Genomic DNA, 24192 nt, shown 5'->3' with positions numbered 1-24192 from the left:
GAGAGTCCACCATACCTACCTATTTGCGGTATCTACCTGCCGTTCCAAGTAAATTTGCATGTGCCACTCTCTAAACCTTCAAGAAATAATCTATTTTGCATGCCCGAACCGCTCATGTGGTGACAGGGGGCTATTGGTATCTTCCATGCTAAGAGTGTTATCCTCGACATGTGTTTATTCACTGTCATTCACGAGAAAGGGGCCGGTAATTGGAATGCCTAGTTCCACGGTTAAATAGAAAACATAACTGTAAAACAAGACACCCCCCGGGTTGATGTTAGTATGGACGGTACCCGAGGATTCGGCTAGCCGTGGAGTGTGATTGATCGGTTGTGGGGGAGTTAAAACTTTACTTTTTTGTTTGGGAACCGCCTATAGCATGAGTAGCATGGAAGATATTGAGAACTCTTGGTCATTGCGTCGACAATGAAAGCATGCAACCTAAAATTATTATCTCTGTTTTCAAAGCTTGAGCTTTGGCACCTTTGCAAATCAATGCTTCCCTCTGCGAAGGGCCTGTCTATTTATTTTCCTGTTGAGTCATCCTCTTCTTTTACAAGCACCAATTAGAGAGCACCTCTGTCATTTTTATGCTTTGCTTTTGATTGATATTGAGTATGACTATGACTGGATCTTCGTTGCTATGAATTACAATGTTTAGTCAGCCCTTGATCTTTGAAAGTGCTCTCATTTATGTTTTGCGGTCTCAGAAAGAGCTAGCGAGATACCACCTATTCATATTGCTTCATGCTTGTTTTGATTGAAGTGTTGGTATTTGAAACTCACTATTATTCGCTCGTTAGCTGATTATGTCATTGCTATTAGTTTACCGTGAGACCTTTGTGTCACTTGCTTATGTGGTTAACTTGTGATCTTGCTGAAATTCTGGTTATGAGTTAGACATAGTTGCAACAACAAGATCAAACTGAGTTTGTCAAAGTTTTTCTTTCTCTCTCAGTTTGTCAACTGAGTTGCTTGAGGACAAGCAAGGTTTTAAGCTTGGGGGAGTTGATACGTCTCCATCGTATCTACTTTTCCAAAATATTTTGCCCTTGTTTTGGACTCTAATTTGCATGATTTGAATGGAACTAACCTGGATTGACGCTGTTTTCAGCAGAATTGCCTTGGTGTTGTTTTTGTGCAGAAATCATAGTTCTCCAAACGTCCTGAAAATTTACGGGGAACATTTTTGGAAAATATGAAAAATACGTGCGCAAAGATCCACGTGAGGGGGTGGCCAGTGGGCCACAAGCCCTGCCGCCGCCACCCCCTGGTGGTGGTGGGCAAGCTTGTGGGGCCCACGTAGCTCTGCCGCCCCCAACCTCAGCTCTATAAGTTCACTTTCGTCCGAGAAAAAATATAAAGAGAAGATTTCACCGCGTTTGCGATACAGAGGCGCCGCCACAACCTGTTCTTCATCCGGAGGGCAGATCTGGAGTCCGTTTTGGGCTCCGGAGAGGGGAAATCGTCGCAATCGTCATCATCAACCTTCTTCCCTCTCCAATTCCATGAAGCTCTTCGTCGTTCGTGAGTAATCTATTTGTAGGCTTGCTGGGCGGTGATGAGTAGGATGAGATCTATCATGTAATCGAGTTAGTTTTGATGGGGATTGATCCCTAGTATCCAATATGTTCTGAGATTGATGTTGCTACTACTTTGCCATGCTTAATGCTTGTCACTAGGGCCCGAGTGCCATGATTTCAGATCTGAAATTATTATGTTGTCACCAATATATGTGTGTTTTAGATCCGATCTTGCAAGTTGTAGTTACCTACTATGTGTTATGATCCAGCAACCCCGGAGTGATAATAACCGGAACCACTCCCGATGATGACCATAGTTTGAGGAGTTCATGTGTTCACCAAGTGCTAATGCGTTGGTCCGGTTCTTTATTAAAAGGAGAACCTTAATATCCCGTAGTTTCCTTTTGGACCCCGCTGCCACGAGAGGGATGGACAATAGATGTCATGCAAGTTCTTTTCCCTAAGCACGTATGACGACACATGGAATGCATTCCTACATCACATTGACGAACGGGAGCTAGCCACATATCTCACCGTGTTATAACTATTGCATGATGAATATCGTCCAAACAAATCACCGACCCATTGCCTATGAGTTTGTCCTACTGCTGTTGTTACTTGTCTTGCTCTGCTGTTGTTACTTGTCTTGCTGTGCTGCTACTGTTGCTACTACCGTCGTTTGCTACTGTTGCTACTTGCTACTACTGTCACTACTGCTATTCCTTGCCACTACTATTGCTCGTTACACTGCTGCTACCTGCTACAATTTTGATACGCTGGTCGTTGATGGCAAATGACAATTTCCGTCAACGAGGCAACTTGGCGCCATTGATACAATTGTTAGAAATAGTCTGCCGTGTCAACAGATCATTTCTGACACCGTTGTTATCATACTACTTTGTTACTGCTACTTTGCTTGCAGATACTAATCTTTCAGGTGTGGTTGAATCTGACATATTCAGCTGCTAATACTTGAGAGTATCCTCTCACCTCCTATAGGCGTACCAACAAATTTGGGTCGAATACTCTACCCTCGAAAATTGCTACGATCCCACGCGTTGGTGGGCCGTCAACAACATTCTTCCAGTTTCAATTGCCGGAGAGTGCTAGCAGCGTTCTTCTGGTGCCGTTGCAAGGGAAGGTCTGCTGTTATGGAGTCACTATGCTACATCACCCTTTCCACTTCAAGGGAACACCAACGCAAGGCTCCAAGGCCACGGGGGAATCCTTTGCATATTTGCTAAGGAAGTCCCTAAGGGCGTAGCCGTAGCAGAAGGATTCCTGGTGCCGTCGCTGAGGAGTATCAAGACAAGAATAGTCTCCCATCAGCACGCTTGTTTCTGGCACCGTTGGAAGGTCTTTTGTTGCAGTAGCAGGCCTTGTCCAGGGTGGTGCCGCGCCAGTCGATCTTATGTCAATGAAGTGGGCAGCCTTGGGCTGCAGGCAGGCAGGTCTGGGTACCCCCATTCCCAGAACAGCGACAGTAGCCCCCGGGCCCAAGGCGCGCCTGGGTTGGCTTCTCGGTGAAGCTTTGAGAGCGGCCCAAAGCGTCACGAGCCCCATTTGCCTGCGGGCCAGGCGACCCACGTGCCCCGCAGCCGCGCAGCGATGCTCTCGCTTCTCAAGGTGCCCGGGTTGCGCCAGGCCACGACGGTACAATCCCCAAGAGTCGTGCAGGCCATCATTGCTCATTGAATGACATGTGGGCGACCTGACCACACCCAACGGCCCTCGCGGACGTGACCGCTCGGTGGACTGGTGAGGCGACGTGGGCGGTAGCGCTTCCGTCGGCCCACCTCGCAACCCTCGTGGAGCGTGCAACGCCCACGCTCCCGCGACGGTTGGTGGCTAGGGCTCGCCTATAAACTCGCCCAGCCCCCGTCGGGGGTGGGGGGATCGCCACCTCGAGCTTCTTCTCTGCTTCCTGTGCCTATCTCAAGAAAACCTCTTCTCCCCTTCTCTCTTTGTCTTCATGGCGTCCCCCGGAGACGGTTCTGGCCAGGGGAAGCGTGTGGCGCCTACGGCGCCTTGTCCCCCTGGAGGCAGAGTCGAAGAGCCCACGAGGCCTCCACGTGTCCGTCACCGTTGGGCTATGGCTGACGAGTAAGTCCCTCGTTGCGTCTCCTTTACTTGTTGCTTCATCTGCTGCCCCGTGGTTGATCTTCCTTCTTCTCCAGAGCGCCTTCCTCCAAGAAGACCAAGCCTGGAGAGCTTCAGGAGGAGGCGGAGGGGCTGCGGGCCCAACTTGCGAATGCCGAAGCCGTTCTCCACGCCGCCCGTGGGGGCGAGGCGGAGGCCATGGCTGAGTTGGCGTCGCTATGGAAACAGGTCCAGGAGGCGACCTACGCCGTCCTAGCTGCCAAGGGCAAGGCGTCGAATGCCCGAACGATGGCGTACTAGCGTGCCCAACAGTTCGCTGGCATCGTTAGGCGGGCAGTCAATGCGACGCGCCGATTTGTGGGGGAGGTCCCGACGCTGCCTAACATGACAAGCGATGGGGGCTATCTCACCTTCTTTGAGAAGGTGGTGGAGACGCTAGAGACCGGCATCTCCTGTGTCGAGGAGGATAATGTGGCCGATGCACGCGAGCTCCTGGGCCTCGCCTTGACGGTTGTCTTCTCCAACCAGTGTCGCCTCGCTCCAGAGCTCGATCACGAGTACGCCATCGAGCCGGTGCCTGCTGATTCCCATTATCTTCTCTAGGGCAAAGTCCGCCCTCACGTGGACGCCCTGGTGGAGCGGCCCGGGTGCCCGTCTCCAGCGAGGAGGAGGAATCTAACACTGAGCATGTGGTCGTCAAGGGAGCCGCCAGCGACCTCTCCTCCTAGGTGTCCCCCATTTTCTGCTTACCTGTTCCTGCGATGTCAGAATAGACCCTGCCCCATCGGGCATTAAACTTTTGCTATTATTACCTATGTCATTCTCCTTTTTCCCTTCACTCCTAAGTTGATGGCTTGCACGTCGGTGGTCGTTGCGGCTGGACTGCGAAGCTCAGGGCCCGTCGCTACACGAGCCGTGGCTCGAGAAGACGGGGGGAGCGGGACCCTCAGGAGGTCCTGCCCCCCGTGGCACCTCTCGTGTCGCTACGTGCTTAGCGGTTGGCCTCGTTCTTCGCTAGAGTCGAATCCTTAGGCCCTGCATCCCTTCGTTAGTGCGCATGTTTTTAATTCACCGTTAGTCTATCGTAAAGCGAGAGGGTCCCGGTCTCGGCCTGCGGGGCACTTAGCTCGTGGGTTCGTGTCGGCCCCTTGCATAGTCCATCCTGTGCAGCTCCTCTTTCGTAGGTGGGACGAGGTGAAGACCCTTTCGGCACTCTATGTCTGCAGGTCCCGGTCCCGCATATTTCCCTGCCTTCGTGAGGCGCAACCCATTACCAAGGTGGCTCCTCACGGGGAAAAGCCCCGGCGCCCTGAGGGCCGAGTGGCTTCGCGACCAGTAAGGCCCGTGAGGCGCGCTCCTCAGGAGCCCCCTTGACACTCAAGCTGCTTTGCATTGTCAGGCCCCGGCCCCGCACATCTCCCCATTGCCGTTAGGCTCGCGCTTCACAAGGCGGGGCACGCGACTCCTGACGCCGTCCAGGGCTCCCGAACGGCGCCAACAGTGGCGAGTGGCATTACGGCCGGTAAGGCTCCTGAGGCGTGCCCAGGAGCCCCCTTTTTGGCGCCCGAGCGATTCCGCATTTCGTTCCTTCAGTCATCGCCCTAGGGGGCCCTAAGGCCTCCCGAGACTCTCTGTGGTGATATCAAGTTTCGGTCCGGACCCCCAAGCGAGGGTTGACTACTGGAAAATGTTTGCCCCTAGAGTGGAAAGTCCTTGCTTTCATGCTCCTTGACTCCTAGGCGTGGTGCAAAGCGGTTATCTCCAAACACATCCTCCGGATGGGAGGTTTCAAAGCCAGTGAAATAAGAAACGCGAGAGAAAGTTTTCCCCCTTTTTGTTTTCAAGCGTCAGACATTGAGATTGGAAAAACCAACTTTTGAAATCGGCCAGTTTAAACTCCGGAGAAGACAGTTCGAAATCCAAGAAAAACAAGAAAACGCCGCATCCGGCACTCAGGCTGGCATAGTCATTGGCGGACTATACGGGTTTCCTTGCCAGCTGCGAGCATGGTCATTGGTGGACCGTGTTGATTGCCTTCGTCTTCTTCCTAGCGCAGAGCGTAGGGCTGCCACTTGGCGTGGGATGGACCCCTCCGCGTCCTCGGGGGCCCTGGGTGTATACAACCTCAGCTCGTTATTACGTGAGAGTGTCACTGTGGGGGTGTATATGGGAGGTCGCGAGGACGCTTTGGCCTCGCGAGTGTCCCTATCCCCGAGGCATAGGCGCCTGATTCCGGAAGTCATTGTTGGACTGTGTTGATTTCCTCCATCTGTACCCAACGCGGAGCATAGGTCTTCCAGGCGTGGGGTGGACCCCTTCCGCGTCCTGGGGGGGGGGCTAGGCGTATACAACCTCGGCTAATTATTACGTGAGAGTGTCACAGGATGAAGTAGGTTCCGGAAGGATTAAAGGATGATGCAGAGGTGCTACGGGTTGATGTAGGTCCTGCGTGCTCCTTCCCCGGAGGCCGGTTAAGGGCTTTTATGGCTTTACGTTGACAGGTCCCAGTCCAGCACATTTCCCTACCATCGTGAGGCGCCTCACGAGGCAAGGCCCCGACATCCCCCGATACCGACCAAGCCTGGACGGCATCAGGGTGCTCAAGCGGCTTGTGACCAGTAAGGTTCCTGAGGCGCGATGCTCAGGAGCCCCCTTTAATGTTCGAGTGGCTCTACCTTGCTAGGATCCAGTCCCGCACATTTTCCGATCGCCGTCGCGTGTGTTCGAGTGAACGGATGTAGCTACGGGGTCAGGCCCTCCCACCCATGACAACGACCGGATAACCGGGGATGCTGTCAAGGGCGGGAAGTGGCCTTGTGACCGGTAAGGCCCTTGAGGCGCGATGCTCAGGAGCCCCCTTTTGACATTCAAGCGACTCTGCGTCGCTAGGATCCAGTCCTGCACATTTCCTGACCACCGTCGCGTGTGACCGAGTGACTGGATGTAGCTACGGGGTCGGGCTCTGCCACCCGTGATAATTAACGGATAGTCGAGGACGATATCAAGGGCGGCAGGTGGCCTTGTGACCGGTAAGGCCCCTAAGGCGCGATGCTCAGGAGCCCCCTTTTACGCTCAAGCGACTATGATTTTATCCTGTCAATTGTGGTCCTGGGGAGCCGCGGGGCTTCTCCAGTCCCCGCGTTAGGGCGAGACCGGTTGGAGTCCCCAAGCGAGGGAGGTATATCGCCAAAATATGCAAGCAAGGTAGTGTGTCAGGTCGCCCAAAGGTGCAGTAGAAATTATGAAAGATTGCGCAAATGATACGACGGGCAGAAGCATGCCGTGAGTACTCGAAGTCCCTGCGGTCAGCAGACACTTCCTAAGGCAGTAAATCCAGAAAATTACCTCAAATGGCTCCCTTACACCTGAAGAGCGCCTTGCGAGGCCTGGCCCTCAGCGCCCACGTCTGCATCGTGGTTGCCGCGAGCGATTCACACCACTTGCCTCTCGTGGCTGCACTCGACTCGTCCTCCTGAGGCCCGGGATTTGGCCCTACATAGTTCTTCCACGAGGAAGGCGGTTGGCGCCCCGTCCCGTGGCTCGAGGGTGCCTCCCTCTCCGCGCCTCTTGGGCCCGACTCAAGGAGGGGCTCCGAAGCGTTCCTTACTCCCAAGGAGGATATGCGCCCCGGGGGGGGGGACGCCTGAAGCTCTTCCTCGTCGGGAGGGTCAGGTGATGCTGCATACTCCGACACGTACGGCTCCATGTAGGCGCTCACCTGTCCTCCGAAGCCGTTTAGCAACACGACGGTGGCGGTCCCCCTTGGTGGCAGAGGGGGATCTCCTTGGCAGTATTGCTCGGAGTTCTTCCTGCGAAAGGCCTCCTCGTGAAGTCGCTTGATCCTGTTGCCACTGTTGGTCGGCCCCGGCACCGCTTGGTGTTGATTCCCTCCTTGGTGCCCCGGCGTGCCTGTGTTGTCGTAGTTCGCCTGCGCCATCGCCTCCACCCTCTACTAGCTGCGCCGGAGGGATCACTCCTGTCTAGCCACCCTGGATTGTCGAGGGCCGACCTGATCTTGGTGATGCGCACTAGTGTGTGCATCGGTCGTCCCGCCGTTCTGCTCGCGCCCCTCGTGGTTGTCGGTGTGGTGCGCCTCGGGGCCGATCTCTGGGGTCTGGATAAGGAGGAGGGCAGCGCGAAGCACGTCTCTCTTGGCCCCACCCAGCGCAGGTAGGGCCGTGATGCTTGCAGGCCCGGGGACTGGCACGCGGTGTGAGCCCCCGGCGCCCGATGCTTGTGGCCTTGAAGAAGCATCGGGTTGGATGGTCTTCTCGGCGATGGCGATCAGCTCCATGATATGGTCCGCCCAGGCGTCGAAGGCCCCTGGCATCGGTCGATGGCGGAGCATCTCTCTTGCCATGTGCAATGCGTCGTGTGCGCCGAGGTCCCCCAAGTTGATGCGGCGCGCTGTGGGTGCCTCGGTCGCCGCCAAGCCGCCGTTCGCGTGGATGGCAGACACGGTGGAAACAATGTTGAGCACCTAGTACGAGCCGCTCGATACCACGATGCCGGCATGCGCGCTTCGAACCGCGGTGATGTGGTGGTCGGAGACCAGCTCGACGAGGCTCAAAGAAGCTGGTTGTTCGCCGACCATCGGAGCAGCGGGCCTCGGAAGGAGGAAGCTCGAAGAAGACCTTCACACGCCTCCTACCTGGCGCGCCAAATGTTGGATTTTGGGCTCCGCAAAACCCTGAGGAATCGAACACATGGACGTGTACGAAGATCTCTCCTTGCTTAACCTTGCCTAGATCGCTACTTGATGAGAACGACAAGGACTCGCTCGATGGTGCGGGAAAGCACAGAACACAACAGTTTAGCCAGGTTCGGGCCGGTGTGAAGCATAAAACCCTACTCCTGCTTTGGTGGATTGTCTCTCGTGGAGGTTGGTGGATGAACTAGTACAATGCTCGCGCCAAATGTTGGATTTTGGGCTCCGCAAAACCCTGAGGAATCGAACACACGGACGTGTACGAAGATCTCTCCTTGCTTAACCTTGCCTAGATCTCTACTTGATGAGAACGACAAGGACTCGCTCGATGGTGCGGGAAAGCACAGAACACAACAGTTTAGCCAGGTTCGGGCCGGTGTGAAGCATAAAACCCTACTCCTGCTTTGGTGGATTGCCTCTCGTGGAGGTTGGTGGATGAACTAGTACAATGCTCTCGAGCCTCCGGAGGTGGGGTAGCTTTGTGTGTTGCTCAAGGGTGAGAATGAACTGATCGATCCCCCTACTAAGTATCCTACCCTATATATTTATAGTAGAGGACCAGGTCCTCTTCCCTCATCGCTTCGGCGAGAAGGGATCCCACAACGACCAATTTCAACGGGGGACAAGGGACCATGCTTCCCCTGTCAAAAGCGGTCTTTGCGTGCAAAGTAGTTGCCAGCGTTTTAGGGGTGAGTGCAGGAATGACGTCCGTCCTGCCGGCGAGTGGCCATGGTCTTGTTGCACCAGAAGGGAAACCTTTAGAAGACGCCTTGGGAACCAACGTTCGCCTTTGCCCTTTTTGCACCTTGGGGGAAACTGCACCGTCTCCCGCCTGCTACTCACGTGTCCTCGCTCTGCGTCAGCCTTGACTCCTGAGGTCGGGCCCTTGCCTCGGAATATCCGCTGCTCTGGAGGGGTCCCGAGGAGGCCCCCTACAGGTCTTGATGTTGCTCCTCCTCGCGAGGCTTGGCCCATCGCAAGGGCCTTGTCCAGTGTCATGCCACGCTAGTCGATCTTATGTTGATGAAGTGGGCTAGCCTTGGGCCACAGGCACGCAAGTCTGGGTACCCCCATTCCACAGCAGGCTTTTTCTTTTGCTACGAGGCCTTGCCGTGGCGGCCTGCTCTGCCACCACGGTCCTTCCCGGCAGCATTATCTTGGCCCTTCTCCTTATCACGTTTCTCGTGTTCAGCCTTATGCTTCTCATCAAGCTGCTCGACTTGGCGGCATTCATGGAGATCGTGGCTCTTGGTGCGGTGAATCTTCGAGTATGGCCCATCATATTTTCTAGTTTTCTCTGCCGCATTGGCCTCCCGGCAATCAACGCATGAAGTAGCTCCCTTGCCGGGGTCTCGTCTTTCGCCTTCTTGCCGGCGCTAAGACTGCCAAATACTTCGACGGCCAACACTGCCTTGCCCTTGCACTTCTTATTACGCTTCCAGTTCCTCCCTTTCTATCTACAGGCATCATGGTCGTCGACTTTGATGTCTGCCTCCTCTCCGGGGAGTAGCCTACCTTGTTTGGTGCGTGCACATTTGTCGACCAACGTGTACACATCATTGATGGTCTTGGGGAGTTTGACGTTCATCTTGGCCCACATTCTCCTGTTGCGCACGTTCGAGTGGAACGCGGAAATCACGGCTGTTGGGTGTATCTTCGAAATGTTGCGGTGCACTCTGCTGAACCTCATGATGTATTTCCGCATGGTTTCGACCTCCTTCCGTGGGAGGACCCGCAAGTCGTTGGGATATCCAAGCTCATGGTGGCCACCGGTGAAGGCGCCAACAAACTCGTTGCATAGGTCAGCCTATGATCTCACATTTGGCGTGAGCGCTGCTACCTCTTGAGCTTGTGTTGGTTTTCCCTTGAAGAGGAAAGGGTGATGCAGCAAAGTAGATAAGTATTTCCCTCAGTTTGTTGAGAACCAAGGTATCAATCTAGTAGGAGGAACAGGAAGGCTCCAATAGTAGTACCTACACAAATAATCAAACACTTGCACCCAACGGTATAAAGGGGTTGTCAATCCCTTGAGAGTTATTTGCAAGGATGAGATCTGATAGAGATAGGTATAAAATAATAATAGATCTAAAAGTAAAACAAAAGTAAACAAATTGCAGCAAAGTATTTTTTGGTATATTTGGTTTATAGATCTGAAAATATAATATGGAAAATAGACCCAGGGGCCATAGGTTTCTCTAGAGGCTTCTCTGATAAAGGAAAATAATACGGTGGGTGAAGTAATTACCGTTCAGAAATTGATAGAAAAGCGAATAATTATTAAGATATCCAAGGCAATGATTATGCATATAGGCATCACGTCCATATCAAGTAGACCGAAATGATTCTAAATCTACTACTATTACTCCACACATCTTCCGACTCCCGCGTGCATCTAGAGTATTAATTTCATGAAGAACGAAGTAACGCATTAAGTAAGATGCCATGATCTAGAGGGATAAACTCAAGCAATATGATGAAAACCCCATCTTTTTATCCTTGATGGCAACAATACAATACGTGCCTCGCTACCCCTACTATGTCACTGGGTGAGGACACGGCAAGATTGAACCCAAGACTAAGCACTTCTCCCATTGCAAGAATTACCAATCTAGTTGGCCAAAACCAAACAAATAATTCGAAGAGACTTGCAAACATATGAAATCATGCATATAAGAATTCAGACGAGACTCAAATAATATTCATGCATAATCTAAACATAAACTCACAACTCATCGGATCTCGACAAACACACCGCAAAAGAGTATTACATCGGATAGATCTCCATGAAGATAATGAAGAACATGGTGTTGAAGATCAAAGAGAGAGAAGAAGCCATCTAGCTACTAGCTATGGACACGCAGGTCTGTGGTGAACTACTCACACATCATCGGAGGGGCAATGGAGTTGATGTAGATGCCCTTCGTGATTAATTCCCTCTCCGGCAGATTACCAGAAAAGGCTCCCAGATTGGATCTCTCGGGAACATAGGCTCCCGGCAATATAAAAGTATTTCCGTTTCTCCTTTTGGTGATACGGGAATATTTGGAAATTTATAGGCCAAGAATTAGGGTTAGGAGACCTACAGGGGCCCCACAAGCCAGGGGGCACAACCACCCCCCACGGAGCGCCCTGCAGGCTTGTGGCCTCCCGGCAACTTTCTTTCCCCATACTCCAAGCATGTTGTGTTTGTTCTGGTCCAAGAAAAATCTTTCCAGAGATTTTATTCTGTTTGGACTCCGTTTAATATTCCTTATATGCAATACTCAAAAACGTGGAAAAACAGAAACTGGCACTAGGCTCTGGATTAATAGGTAAGATCCTAAAATAATATAAAGCAACATATAAGTGCATATAAAACATCCAAAACAGATAATATAATAGCATGGAACAATAAAAAAATATAGATACGTTGGAGACGTATCAAGCGCCAAATGGAAATAGTTGGAGAGCACCTTCTCATCTCTTCCTCTGGCAGCATGGATGACAATTGTGTAGATGCCCAAGAACTCTCCCGGATTAAGCTTTTCGTCAGTGCGGGTTTGAAAGCCCGGCTCGACCGCCAACGGACCCGTCGCAGCTCGCGACTGAAGGCGGGACACCGGACCTCACAAGGTAGGTTTCTGCCAGCACTGGGCGCAGGGTTGCCAGCGTTTATGCCGCCGCGTTTCTCGGATTGACGATGTGCTTCCCGGCATCATTCGATGGTGGTACACGCGTCCTCTTTCTTCCGGTCTTCGACGACACGCCGCTTGTCTCGCTTGTCGCAGGCCGGTCGAGGCCATATATTCCTCGTCGGGCCCGTCAGTGCATGAAGCTTGTTGTGGCTGTCCTTGAGCTTGCTGTCGAGGAGGGGATGATACGTCCATTTTGCATCATGCTTTCATGTTGATATTTATCGCTTTATGGGCTGTTTTATTACCTTGTGGTACCTTACTTATGCCTTTTCTCTCTTATTTTGCAAGGTTTATTTGAAGAGGGAGAATACCGACAACTGGAATTCTGGACTTGAAAAGGAGCAAGTCCGAGTCCTCTATTCTGCACAACTCCAAATGCCCTGAAAATCAACGTGGAATTATTTGGGAATATATAAAAAATACTGGGCAAAAGAAGTACCAGAGGGGAGCTACCACGGCCCCACAAGCCTGGTAGCCGCCACCCCCTGGTGGTGGCTACAGGGCTTGTGGGCTCCCTGACGGCCCACTGGCCCCCTCTTTTGCTATATGAAGGGTTTCGTTCCAGAAAAAAAATCAAGGAGGAGCTTTTTCGTGGATTCTCCGCCGCCACGAGGCGGAACTTGAGCAGATCCAATCTAGAGCTCCGGCAGGACGATCCTGCCGGGGAAACTTCCCTCCCGGAGGGGGAAATCGTCTCCTTCGTCATCACCAACACTCCTCTTGTCGGAGGGGAGGCATCTTCATCAACATCTTCATCAGCACCATCCCCTCTCCAATCCCTAGTTCATCTCTTGTAACCAATCTCCGTCCCGCGACTCCGATTGGTACTTGTAAGGTTGCTAGTAGTGTTGATTACTCTTTGTAGTTGATGCTAAGTGGATTGCTTGGTGGAAGAGTTTATGTTCAGATCCTTGATGCTATTCAATACACCTCTGATCATGATTATGATTATGCTTTGTGAGTAGTTACTTTTGTTCCTTAGGACATGGGATAAGTCATGCTGATAATAGTCATGTGAATTTGGTGTTCGTTCGGTATTTTGATATGCTGTATGTTGTTTTTCCTCTAGGGGTGTTACGTGAACGTTGACTACATAACACTTCTCCATATTTGGTCCTAGAGGAAGGCAATGGGGAGTAGTAAGTAGATGATGGGTTGCTAGAGTGATAGAAGCTTAAACCCCAGTCTATGCGTTGCTTCGTAAGGGGATGATTTGGATCCACTAGTTTAATGCTATGGTTAGACGTTGTCTTAATTCTTCTTTCGTAGTTGCGGATGCTTGCGAGAGGAGTTAATAATAAGTGGGATGCTTGTCCAAGTAACGGCAGTACCCAAGCGCCGGTCCACCCATATATCAAACTATCAAAGTAACGAACGCGAATCATATGAACATGATGAAACTAGCATGACAGAAATTCCCGTGTGTCCTCGGGAGCGTTTTTCCTCCTATAAGACTTTGTTCAGGCTTGTCCCTTTCAACAAAAGGGATTGGGCCACTTGCTGCAACATTTCTACTACTTGTTACTTGTTACTTTTCACTTGTTACCGCTACTTTCAGTGCTTGCAGTTATTACCTTGCTGAAAACTGTTTATCAGAGCCTTCTGCTCCTCGTTGGGTTCGACACTCTTACTTATTGAAAGGACTACGATTGATCCCCTATACTTGTGGGTCATCAAGACTCTTTTCTGGCGCCGTTGCCTCGGAGTGAAGCGCCTTTGGTAAGTGGAATTTGGTAAGGAAATTTATATACTATGCTGAAATTTGTTGTCACTTGTCACTATGGAAACTGTTCCTTTGAGGAGTTTGTTCGGGGTATCTTCACCTCGAACGGAAGCACGAGGAGTTGTTCCTCAACCTGAGGTACCTATTGAAAATATCTTTTATGAAATTCCTTCGGGTATGCTTGAGAAACTGCTGACTAATCCTTTTACAGGAGATGGATCATCACATCCAGACTTGCATCTAATCTATGTAGATGAAGTCTGTGGTTTATTTAAGCTTGCAGGTTTGCCCGAGGATGAGGTAAAGAAGAAAGTCTTTCCTTTATCTTTGAAGGATAAGGCGTTGATATGGTATATGCTATGTGATGATACTGGATCATGGGACTACAATCGGTTGAAATTGGAATTTCATCAAAAATTTTATCCTATGCATTTAGTACATCGTGATCGGAATTATATTTGTAACTTTTGGTCTCGTGATAGGGAAAGCATAGCTCAAGCTTGGGGGAGGCTTAAATCAATGCTATATTCATGCCCCAATCATGATCTCTCAAGAGAAATTATCACTCAAAACTTTTATGCTCGGCTTTCTCATGAAGATCGTACGATGCTTGACACTTCTTGTACCGGTTCTTTTATGAAGAAGGATATTGATCACAAGTGGAATTTATTGGAAAGAATCAAACATAACTCTGAAGATTGGGAGCTTGAAGAAGGTAAGGAGTCAAGTATGAATTTCCAGTTTGATTGCGTTAAATCTTTTTTTGAAACAAACACTTCTAGAGATTTTAGCGCTAAGTATGGAGTTGACTCTGAGATAGTAGCTTCTGTATGTGAATCTTTTGCTGCTCATGTTGATCTTCCCAAAGAGAAGTGGTTTAAGTATAATCCTCTTGTAGAAATCAACATAGTTAAACCCAATCTATTTGAGGAGAAAGTCATTGCTTTTAGTGATCCTGTTGTTCCTTGTGCCTACTCTGAGAAACCACCTTACCCTGCTAGGAAAAAGGATTATTCTAAAGCTCCAACTGTGATACGTAGGGGTTACATTAGACCAGTTGCACCCCCTGACGAAATTAGACTTGAACCTAGTGTTTCTATTATCAAAGATCTCTTAACCGAAGACATAGACGGGCATGTTATCAAATTCTGTGAGGACTCCGCTAGAATTGCTATACCTCACGCGAAAGACAAATACGGACCTGTAGTTGGCATGCCCGTTGTTTCTGTCAAGATAGGAGATCACTGTTATCATGGTTTATGTGATATGGGTGCCAGTGTTAGTGAAATACTCCGTTCCCTATATGATGAAATCAAAGATGAGATTGCACCTGCTGAGTTAGAACCCATTGATGTCACTATTGCGCTAGCTAATAGAGACACTATCTACCCTCTCGGAATTGTGAGAGACGTAGAAGTCCTGTGTGGTAAGACAAAGTATCCTACTGATTTCCTCGTCCTTGCTACTACACAAGATAGCTTTTGTCCCATCATATTCGGTAGACCCTTTCTCAACACTTTCAATGCTCACATTGATTGCATTAAGCAGACTGTCACTGTTAGTTCCGAGGGTGTGTCTCATGAATTTAACTTCTCCAAGTTTGGAAGACAACCCCATGAAAAAGAGTCGTCTGGTTGGTATGAAATCATTGCTCTTGCTTCTATTGCCATACCTCCTACGGATCCTTTAGAGCAATATCTGCTTGAGCATGAAAATGATATGCATATGGATGAAAGAGATGGGATAGATAAAATTGTCTTAGAACAATATCCTATTCTCAAGAATAATATGCCTGTTGAACTGCTTGGGGATCCTCCCCCACCGAAGGGTGATCCTGTGTTCGAGCTTAAAAAGTTGCCAGATACTCTGAAGTATGCCTACCTTGATGAGAAGGAGATATATCCTGTTATTATTAGTGCTCCCCTCTCGATCCACGAAGAGAAGAAGTTACTAAAAACTTTGAGGAAGCACCGTGCGGCTATTGGATATACTCTTGATGATCTTAAGGGTATTAGTCCCACTCTATGTCTGCACAAGATTAAAACTGATCCTGACTTCAAACTAGTTGCTGAACATCAAAGGAGATTAAATCCTAGGATGAAAGAGGTCGTGAGAAAAGAAATATTAAAGCTTATGGAAGCAGGAATCATTTATCCTATTGCTCATACTGATTGGGTAAGTCCAGTACATTGCGTACCTAAGAAGGGACGTATCACCGTCGTTCCTAATGATAAGGATGAACTAATCCCACAGAGGATTATTACTGGCTATAGGATGGTGAAAGACTTCCGGAAACTGAACAAGGCAACCAGGAAAGACCATTATCCTTTGTTGTTTATCGACCAAATGCTAGAAAGGCTATCCAAACAGACACACTTCTTCTTTCTGGACGGTTATTCGGGTTTCTCGCAAATACCTGTTGTGCAATCTGACCAAGAGAAAACCACCTTCACATGCCCCTTCGGTACCTTTGCTTATAGACATATGCCTTTTGGCCTATGCAATGCACCTGCCACCTTTCAAAGATTTATGATGGCTATATTCTCTGACTTTTGTGAAAAGATTGTCGAGGTTTTCATGGATGACTTCTCCATTTACGGGTCTTCCTTTGATGATTGCCTCAGCAACCTTGATCGAGTCTTACAGAGATGCAAAGACACCAACCTCGTCTTGAATTGGGAGAAGTGCCACTCTATGGTTAATGAAGGCATCGTCTTAGGACATAAAATTTCCGAAAGAGGCATTGAAGTTGATAAGGCTAAGGTTGATGCAATTGAGAAAATGCCTTGCCCCACAGATATCAGAGGTATACGGAGTTTCCTCGGTCATGCTGGTTTCTATAGAAGGTTCATTAAAGACTTCTCTTAGATTTCTAGGCCTCTTACCAACCTCTTGCAGAAGGATGTTCCTTTTGTTTTTGATGAGGATTGTGAGGAAGCTTTCGAAATACTTAAGAAGGCCTTGATAACCGCACCTATTGTTCAACCACCTGACTGGAACTTGCCCTTTGAAATCATGTGCGACGCTAGTGATTATGCTGTCGGTGCTGTTCTAGGATAAAGAGGTGACAAGAAGTTGAATGTTATTCACTATGCTAGTAAAACTCTAGACAGTGCCCAAAGAAACTATGCCACTACGGAAAAAGAGTTTTTAGCAGTCGTATTTGCATGTGAAAAGTTCAAATCTTATATAGTTGACTCCAAAGTCACTATTCACTCTGATTATGCTGCTATTAAGTACCTTATGGAGAAGAAGGACGCTAAGACTAGGCTAATCAGATGGGTTCTCCTGCTACAGGAATTTGATTTGCACGTTGTCGACCGAAAGGGTGCTGATAACCCTGTAGTAGATAACTTGTCTAGACTAGAGAATGTCCTTGATGACCCACGACCTATTGATGACAGCTTTCCTGATGAGCAACTAATGTCATCCGCACTTCACATAGTGCACCGTGGTATGCTGATTACGCAAATTATATCGTAGCGAAATACATACCACCCAGTTTCACCTACCAGCAAAAGAAGAAATTCTTCTTTGATTTGAGACACTACTTTTGGGACGATCCTCACCTTTATAAGGAGGGAGTAGATGGTGTTATTAGACATTGTGTGCGTGAAGATGAACAGGGACAGATCCTGCAGAAGTGTCATTCCGAAGCCTACGGAGGACACCATGCTGGAGATAGAACTGCTCATAAGGTATTGCAATCAGGTTTCTATTGGCCCACTCTCTTCAAGGATGCCCGTAAGTTTGTCTTGTCTTGTGACGAATGCCAAAGAATAGGGAACATTAGTAAACGTCAGGAAATTCCTATGAACTATTCACTTTTCATTGAACCGTTTGATGTCTGGGGCTTTGATTATATGGGACCCTTCCCGAGTTACAATGGGTATACTCACATCTTAGTTGCTGTGGATTACGTCACTAAGTGGGTAGAATTTATCCCCATTAGAAATGCTGATCACCACACCTCTATCAAGATGCTTAAAGAAGTCATTTTCCCAAGATTTGGAGTCCCTAGATATCTGATGATTGATGGCGGTTCACACTTCATTCATGGTGTTTTCCGCAAGATGCTTGCTAAGTATGATGTCAACCATAGAGTTGTATAGTCTAGTGGTCAAGTGGAGTTGAGTAATATGGAGATCAAATTGATCTTACAAAAGATTGTCAATAGATCTCGGAAGAATTGGTCTAGCAAACTTGACGATGCACTATGGGCTTATAGGACTGCTTATAAGAATCCCATGGGCATGTCGCCGTATAAAATGGTTTACGGTAAGGCCTGTCATTTACCTCTTGAGCTGGAACACAAAGCTTATTGGGCAATCAAAGAGCTCAACTTTGATTTCAAACTTTTCGGTGAGAAGCGGTTGTTTGATATCATCTCATTAGATGAATGGAGGGACCAGGCATATGAGAATGCCAAGTTATTCAAGGAAAAGGTTAAGAGATGGCACGATAGAAGAATACAAAAACGAGAGTTCAATGTAGGTGATTATGTCCTTCTATACAATTCTCGCTTAAGATTCTTCGCAGGCAAGCTTCTCTCTAAATGGGAAGGTCCTTACGTTGTTGAGGAAGTATATCGTTCCGGTGCCATCAAAATCAATAACACGGAAGGAAATTTTCCTAGAGTGGTAAATGGGAAAAGAATCAAGCACTATATCTCTGGTACTCCCATAAATGTTGAGACCAATATCATCAATATCATAACTCCAGAGGAGTACATAAGGGATGTTTATCAGCCTGTTTCTGACCCTGAAAACGAAGAGGTATGTGTTTCGGTAAGTAATTGGACTCCAAAGCTTTTCCAATAGGAAATTTCCTCCATTTTGGAATTTTTGGAAAATTAGAAAAATAAAAAGCAGTCCGGAGAGCGCACGAGGCGGCCACAAGCTTGGTAGCCTCCACCTACCCCCTGGCGGCGGCTACAGGGCTTGTGGGCACCTCGTGTGCCTCCCGGACTCCGTTTTCTTGCGGAGCACTCCTTCTGGTCCAGAAAAAATCATTATATATATGCCCGAGGGCTTTGATCTCCGTATCGCGCAGTTTTCCTGTGTTTTCGTTTCGAGCCTGTTTCTGTTGCAGATCTAGATCGTCATGACTTCCCCAAAAGCTCCTAAGGACAAGATCTTCTAGAAGGCCATCAATCCCTATCTCATGGAAGTGCTGAAATACCCTCAATCTATCAAGATGAGTGAGGGGATTTTGCACATCCGTGATGTTGAGGGGCCTAAGAAGACCGGAAGCGTGGAGAAGCAATGGAGCAACAAGTCCTCAAGTGCCAAGGGATGGTGGAGCGTGGACTCAACGCCAACGACATGATGATCACGAAGTTCACCGGCAATCACAAGATGGATGCCATTGACATTGGGAAACACCTCTCCAGGCTCTATGACAGGGTTGATCAACTTCAGGGCCAGATCTATGACCTGCAGAACCAAAACTGTGAGTACGAGTATAGATTTAAATCAATATGGTTGGCTGCAGATTTGAGGATTCCGGTGACTCGTTCATCCTGCCATGATGGGGCACGTATGCCCTAGAAGACGGAGGATCAGACTACTCCAACAACACCACCACCATCACCACCAAAGGAAGACAACTAAGCATTGGTATGGGCAATCCCCTTGGCTTTTGCCAAGCTTGGGGGAGTTGCCCTGGTATCGTATCACCTTTATATCTTTTGCTTTTACCTTTGCTTTAGTTCTTTCCTTTTGAGTTTTTATTTCTTCTTTTAGTGGAATAAGTCTTTAGTGTTTAGTTTGAGTCTTTTGCCTTGTGTCTCTCCCGATGTATTCGAGCTTGCGAGCTATATAATAAAGAGTATCTTAGTCAAGGGCTTTGCTTTGTGCCGTGATCAAAAGTATGAAAAGAAAGATAGCATGAAAGATCATGAGATGATCTTATGGAAAGTGATAGCTTCACAAATAACAAGTATGATGATTGAAACTTGTTGAGAATAAACAAACATAGACCTCAGTCATTGTTGCAATTAATAAGAAGTAGTAAGGAAAGAGAGGTTCACAAATAAATATATCATCTTAGACACTTTCTATAATTGTGAGCACTCACCAAACTATTACATGCTTAGAAGTAGATATTGGACAAGGAAGACAACATAATGAATTGTGTTTGCTTGGTTCCAAACAATGTTATATGATTAGAGATCCCTTAGCATGTGACGATTTCTTCCACCTCATATTAGCCAAAACTCCCGCACCAAGTAGAGATACTACTTGTGCATCCATAAACCTTCAACCCAGTTTTGCCATGAGAGTCCACCATACCTACCTATGGATTGAATAAGATCCCTCAAGTAAGTTGTCATCGGTGCAAGAAATAAAAATTGCTCTCTAATATGTATGATCTATTAGTGTGTGGAAAATAAGCTTTGTACGAACCTGTGATGAGGAAGACATAAAAGCGACAGACTGCATAATAAAGTTCTTTATCACAGGAGGCAATATAAAGTGACGTTCCTCCGCACTAAGAGGACACGCATCCAAACCTCAAAAGCACATGACAACCTCTGCTTCCCTCTGCGAAGGGCCTATCTTGTACCTTTACTTTTTGCCCTTGAAAGAGTCATGGTGATCTTCACCAATTCCCTATTTTGCCTTTATCTTGGCTACCGTCACATGCTTGGGTAATATCTATATTCATATATCAACTTGGAGCTGAGTACTTATGCTTTCTTATTGTTGACTTTACCCTTGAGGTAAATGGTTGGGAGGCAAAACTATAAGCCCCTATCTTCCTCCGTGTCCAGCTGAAACTTTGATACCACGAGTACCACGTGAGTTGTAACAATTGTGGAAAACAAAAGAGATGATTGAGTATGTGGATTTGCTTTACAAGCTCTTATTTGACTCTTTCTGATGTTATGAGAAATTGCAATTGCTTCAATGACTATGGACTGTTGTTGGCTACTTCTCGGTAAGGTTTTTGCTTCATACTTTGCTTTGTGAAGGAATTGTTACTTTCCCATAAGAATCTTTATGATGTATTGCTGTTCTATGTGTGATCACGATGCCCTCATGTCCGTATTATGTTTTATCGACACCTTCATCCCTAAACATGTGGACATGTTTATGGAACTTGGTTTCCGCTTGAGGACAAGCGAGCTCTAAGCTTGGGGGAGTTGATACGTCAATTTTGCATCATGCTTTCATGTTGAGATTTATCGCTTTATGGGCTGTTTCATTACCTTGTGGTACCTTACTTATGCCTTTTCTCTCTTATTTTGTAAGGTTTATTTGAAGAGGGAGAATACCGGCAGCTGGAATTCTGGATTGGAAAAGGAGCAAGTCTGAGTCCTTTATTCGGCACAATTCCAAATGCCTTGAAAATCAACGTGGAATTTTTTGGAAATATATAAAAAATACTGGGCAAAAGAAGTACCAGAGGGGAGCTACCAGGGCCCCACAAGCCTGGTAGCCGCCACCCCTTGGTGGCGGCTACAGGGCTTGTGGGCTCCCTGACGGCCCACTGGCCCCCCTCTTTTGCTATATGATGGGTTTCGTTCTAGAAAAAATGAAGGAGGAGCTTTTTCGTGGATTCTCCGCCGCCACGAGGCGGAACTTGAGAAGATCCAATCTAGAGCTCCGGCAGGACGATCCTGCCGGGGAAACTTCCCTCCCGGAGGGGAAAATCGTCGCCTTCGTCATCACCAACACTCCTCTCGTCGGAGGGGAGGCATATTCATCAACATCTTCATCAGCACCATCTCCTCTCCAATCCCTAGTTCATCTCTTGTAACCAATCTCCGTCTCGCGACTCCTATCGGTACTTGTAAGGTTGCTAGTAGTGTTGATTACTCTTTGTAGTTGATGCTAAATGGATTGCTTGGTGGAAGAGTTTATGTTCAGATCCTTGATGCTATTCATTACACCTCTGATCATGATTATGATTATGCTTTGTGAGTAGTTACTTTTGTTCCTTAGGACATGGGATAAGTCATGCTGATAATAGTCATGTGAATTTGGTGTTCGTTCGGTATTTTGATATGCTGTATGTTGTTTTTCCTCTAGGGGTGTTACGTGAACGTCGACTACATAACACTTCACCATATTTGGGCCTAGAGGAAGGCATTGGGGAGTAGTAAGTAGATGATGGGTTGCTAGAGTGACAGAAGCTTAAACCCCAGTCTATGCGTTGCTTCGTAAGGGGCTGACTTGGATCCTCTAGTTTAATGCTATGGTTAGACGTTGTCTTAATTCTTCTTTCGTAGTTGCGGATGCTTGTGAGAGGGGTTAATCATAAGTGGGATGCTTGTCCAAGTAAGGGCAGTACCCAAGCGCCGATCCACCCACATATCAAACTATCAAAGTAACGAACGCGAATCATATGAACATGATGAAACTAGCATGACAGAAATTCCCGTGTGTCCTCGGGAGCGTTTTTCCTCCTATAAGAATTTGTTCAGGTTTGTCCCTTTCTACAAAAGGGATTGGGCCACTTGCTACACCGTTGCTACTACTTGTTACTTGTTACTTTTCACTTGTTACCGCTACTTTCAGTGCTTGCAGTTATTACCTTGCTGAAAACTGTTTATCCGAGCGTTCTGCTCCTCGTTGGGTTGGACACTCTTACTTATCGAAAGGACTACGATTGATCCCCTATACTTGTGGGTCATCAGGGGACTGCACCGTTAGTTTGGCCCCTGATACGTCTCAAACGTATCTATAATTTTTGATGGTTTCACGCTGTTATCTTGTCAACATTGGATGTTTTGTTTACCTTTTATATCTTTTTTGGGACTAACTTATTAACTCAGTGCCAAGTGCCAGATCCTGTTTTTTCTACGTTTTTGACTCTTTTCAGATCTGATTTTCGAACGGAGTCCAAACGGAATAAATCCCCAAAATGATTTTTTCCAGAACGGAAGAAGAACAGGAGGCTTGAGGGCCAAGCAAGTGGGCCCACACGGAGCCCACAAGCCCTGTTGCCGCGACCATGGGGGGAGGCCGCAACAACCAAGCTTGTGGCCTCCCTGGCGCCCCCCTGCCCTAGGTCTTTGGCCTATAAATTCCCTAAAAATCCAGAAAAAATCAGGGCGTCCACGAAAACACTTTTCCGCCGCCACAAGCTTCTGTTTCCGCGAGATCTCATCTGGAGACCCTTCCCGGTGCCCTGCCGGAGGGGACTTTGGAGTTGGAGGGCTTCTTCATCAACATCATCGCCCCTCCAATGACTCATGAGTAGTTCACTTCAGACCTACGGGTCCGTAGTTAGTAGCTAGATGGCTTCTTCTCTCTCTTGGATCTTCAATACAAAGTTCTCCTTGATCTTCATGGAGACCTATCCGATGTAATCCTCTTTGGCGGTGTGTTTGTCGAGATCCGATGAATTGTGGATTTGTTATTAGATTATCTATGATATATATTTGAGTCTTTGCTGATTTCATATTTGCATGATTTGATATGCTTGTAAGTCTCTCCGAGTCTTGGGTTTTGTTTGGCCAACTAGATCTATGATTCTTGCATTGGGAGATGTGCTTGGTTTTGGGTTCTTACCGTGTAGTGAGCTTTCCCAGTGACAGTAGGGGCAGCAAGGCACACATCGTGTAGTTGCCATCAAGGGTAACAAGGTGGGCTTTGTTGTAGATATGAGATTGTCCATCTACATCATGTCATCTTGCTTAAGGCGTTACTCTGTTCTTTTGGAATTAATACACTAGATGCATGCTGGATAGCGGTCGATGTGTGGACTAATAGTAGTAGATGCAGAAAGTATCGGTCTACTTGTTTTGGACGTGATGCCTATAGATATAATCATTGCCATATATGACGTCACGACTTTGCGCGGTTCTATCAATTGCTCGACAGTAATTCGTTCACCCACCGTCTACTTGCTTTCATGAGAGAAGCCACTAGTAAACACTATGGCCCCCGGGTCTATTCACACCTATTGTTTACACCTCCGCTTTTACTTTGCTTTGTTACTTTGTTGCTTTCAGTTCTCACTTGGCAAACAATCTATAATGGATTGACAACCCCTTCATAGCATTGGGAGCAAGCCTTTTGTGTTTGTGCACGCACTTGTGATACTCCTTCACTGGATCGATACTTTGGTTCTCAAAACTGAGGGAAATACTTACCACCGCTGTGCTACATCACCCTTTCCGCTTCGAGGGAACACCAACGCAAGGCTCCAAGGCCACGGGGAAATCCTTTGCATATTTGCCTAGGAAGTCCCTAAAGGCGTAGCCGTAGCAGAAGGATTCCTGGTGCCGTTGCTGAGGAGAATCATGACAAGAACAGTCTCCCGTCAGCACGTGTTTCTGGCGCTGTTGGAAGGTCTTTTGTTGCATCAGCAGAAGTATTTCTGGCGCCGTTGCCGGGGAAGTAGAGATCTATCCAAGTAGGTCTCACAAACTCATCTCTTGCATTTACCTTTTTTGCCAGTTGCCTCTCGTTTTCCTCTCCCCCACTTCACATTTGCCGTTTTCATTTGCCT

At 47.9% G+C, this 24192-nt stretch overlaps 1 pseudogene; it reads left to right on the top strand.

Annotated features, from left to right (window-relative positions):
- The first annotated feature begins 7959 nt into the window (after positions 1 to 7959).
- LOC123398597 overlaps positions 7960 to 24192 on the top strand; it is a 101092-nt pseudogene continuing 84859 nt past the window's right edge.

This window comes from Hordeum vulgare, chromosome 1H (assembly GCF_904849725.1).
Source record: "Hordeum vulgare subsp. vulgare chromosome 1H, MorexV3_pseudomolecules_assembly, whole genome shotgun sequence".
NCBI classification, from domain to species: domain Eukaryota; kingdom Viridiplantae; phylum Streptophyta; class Magnoliopsida; order Poales; family Poaceae; genus Hordeum; species Hordeum vulgare.
This window is presented reverse-complemented; position numbering and strand designations above follow the sequence as displayed.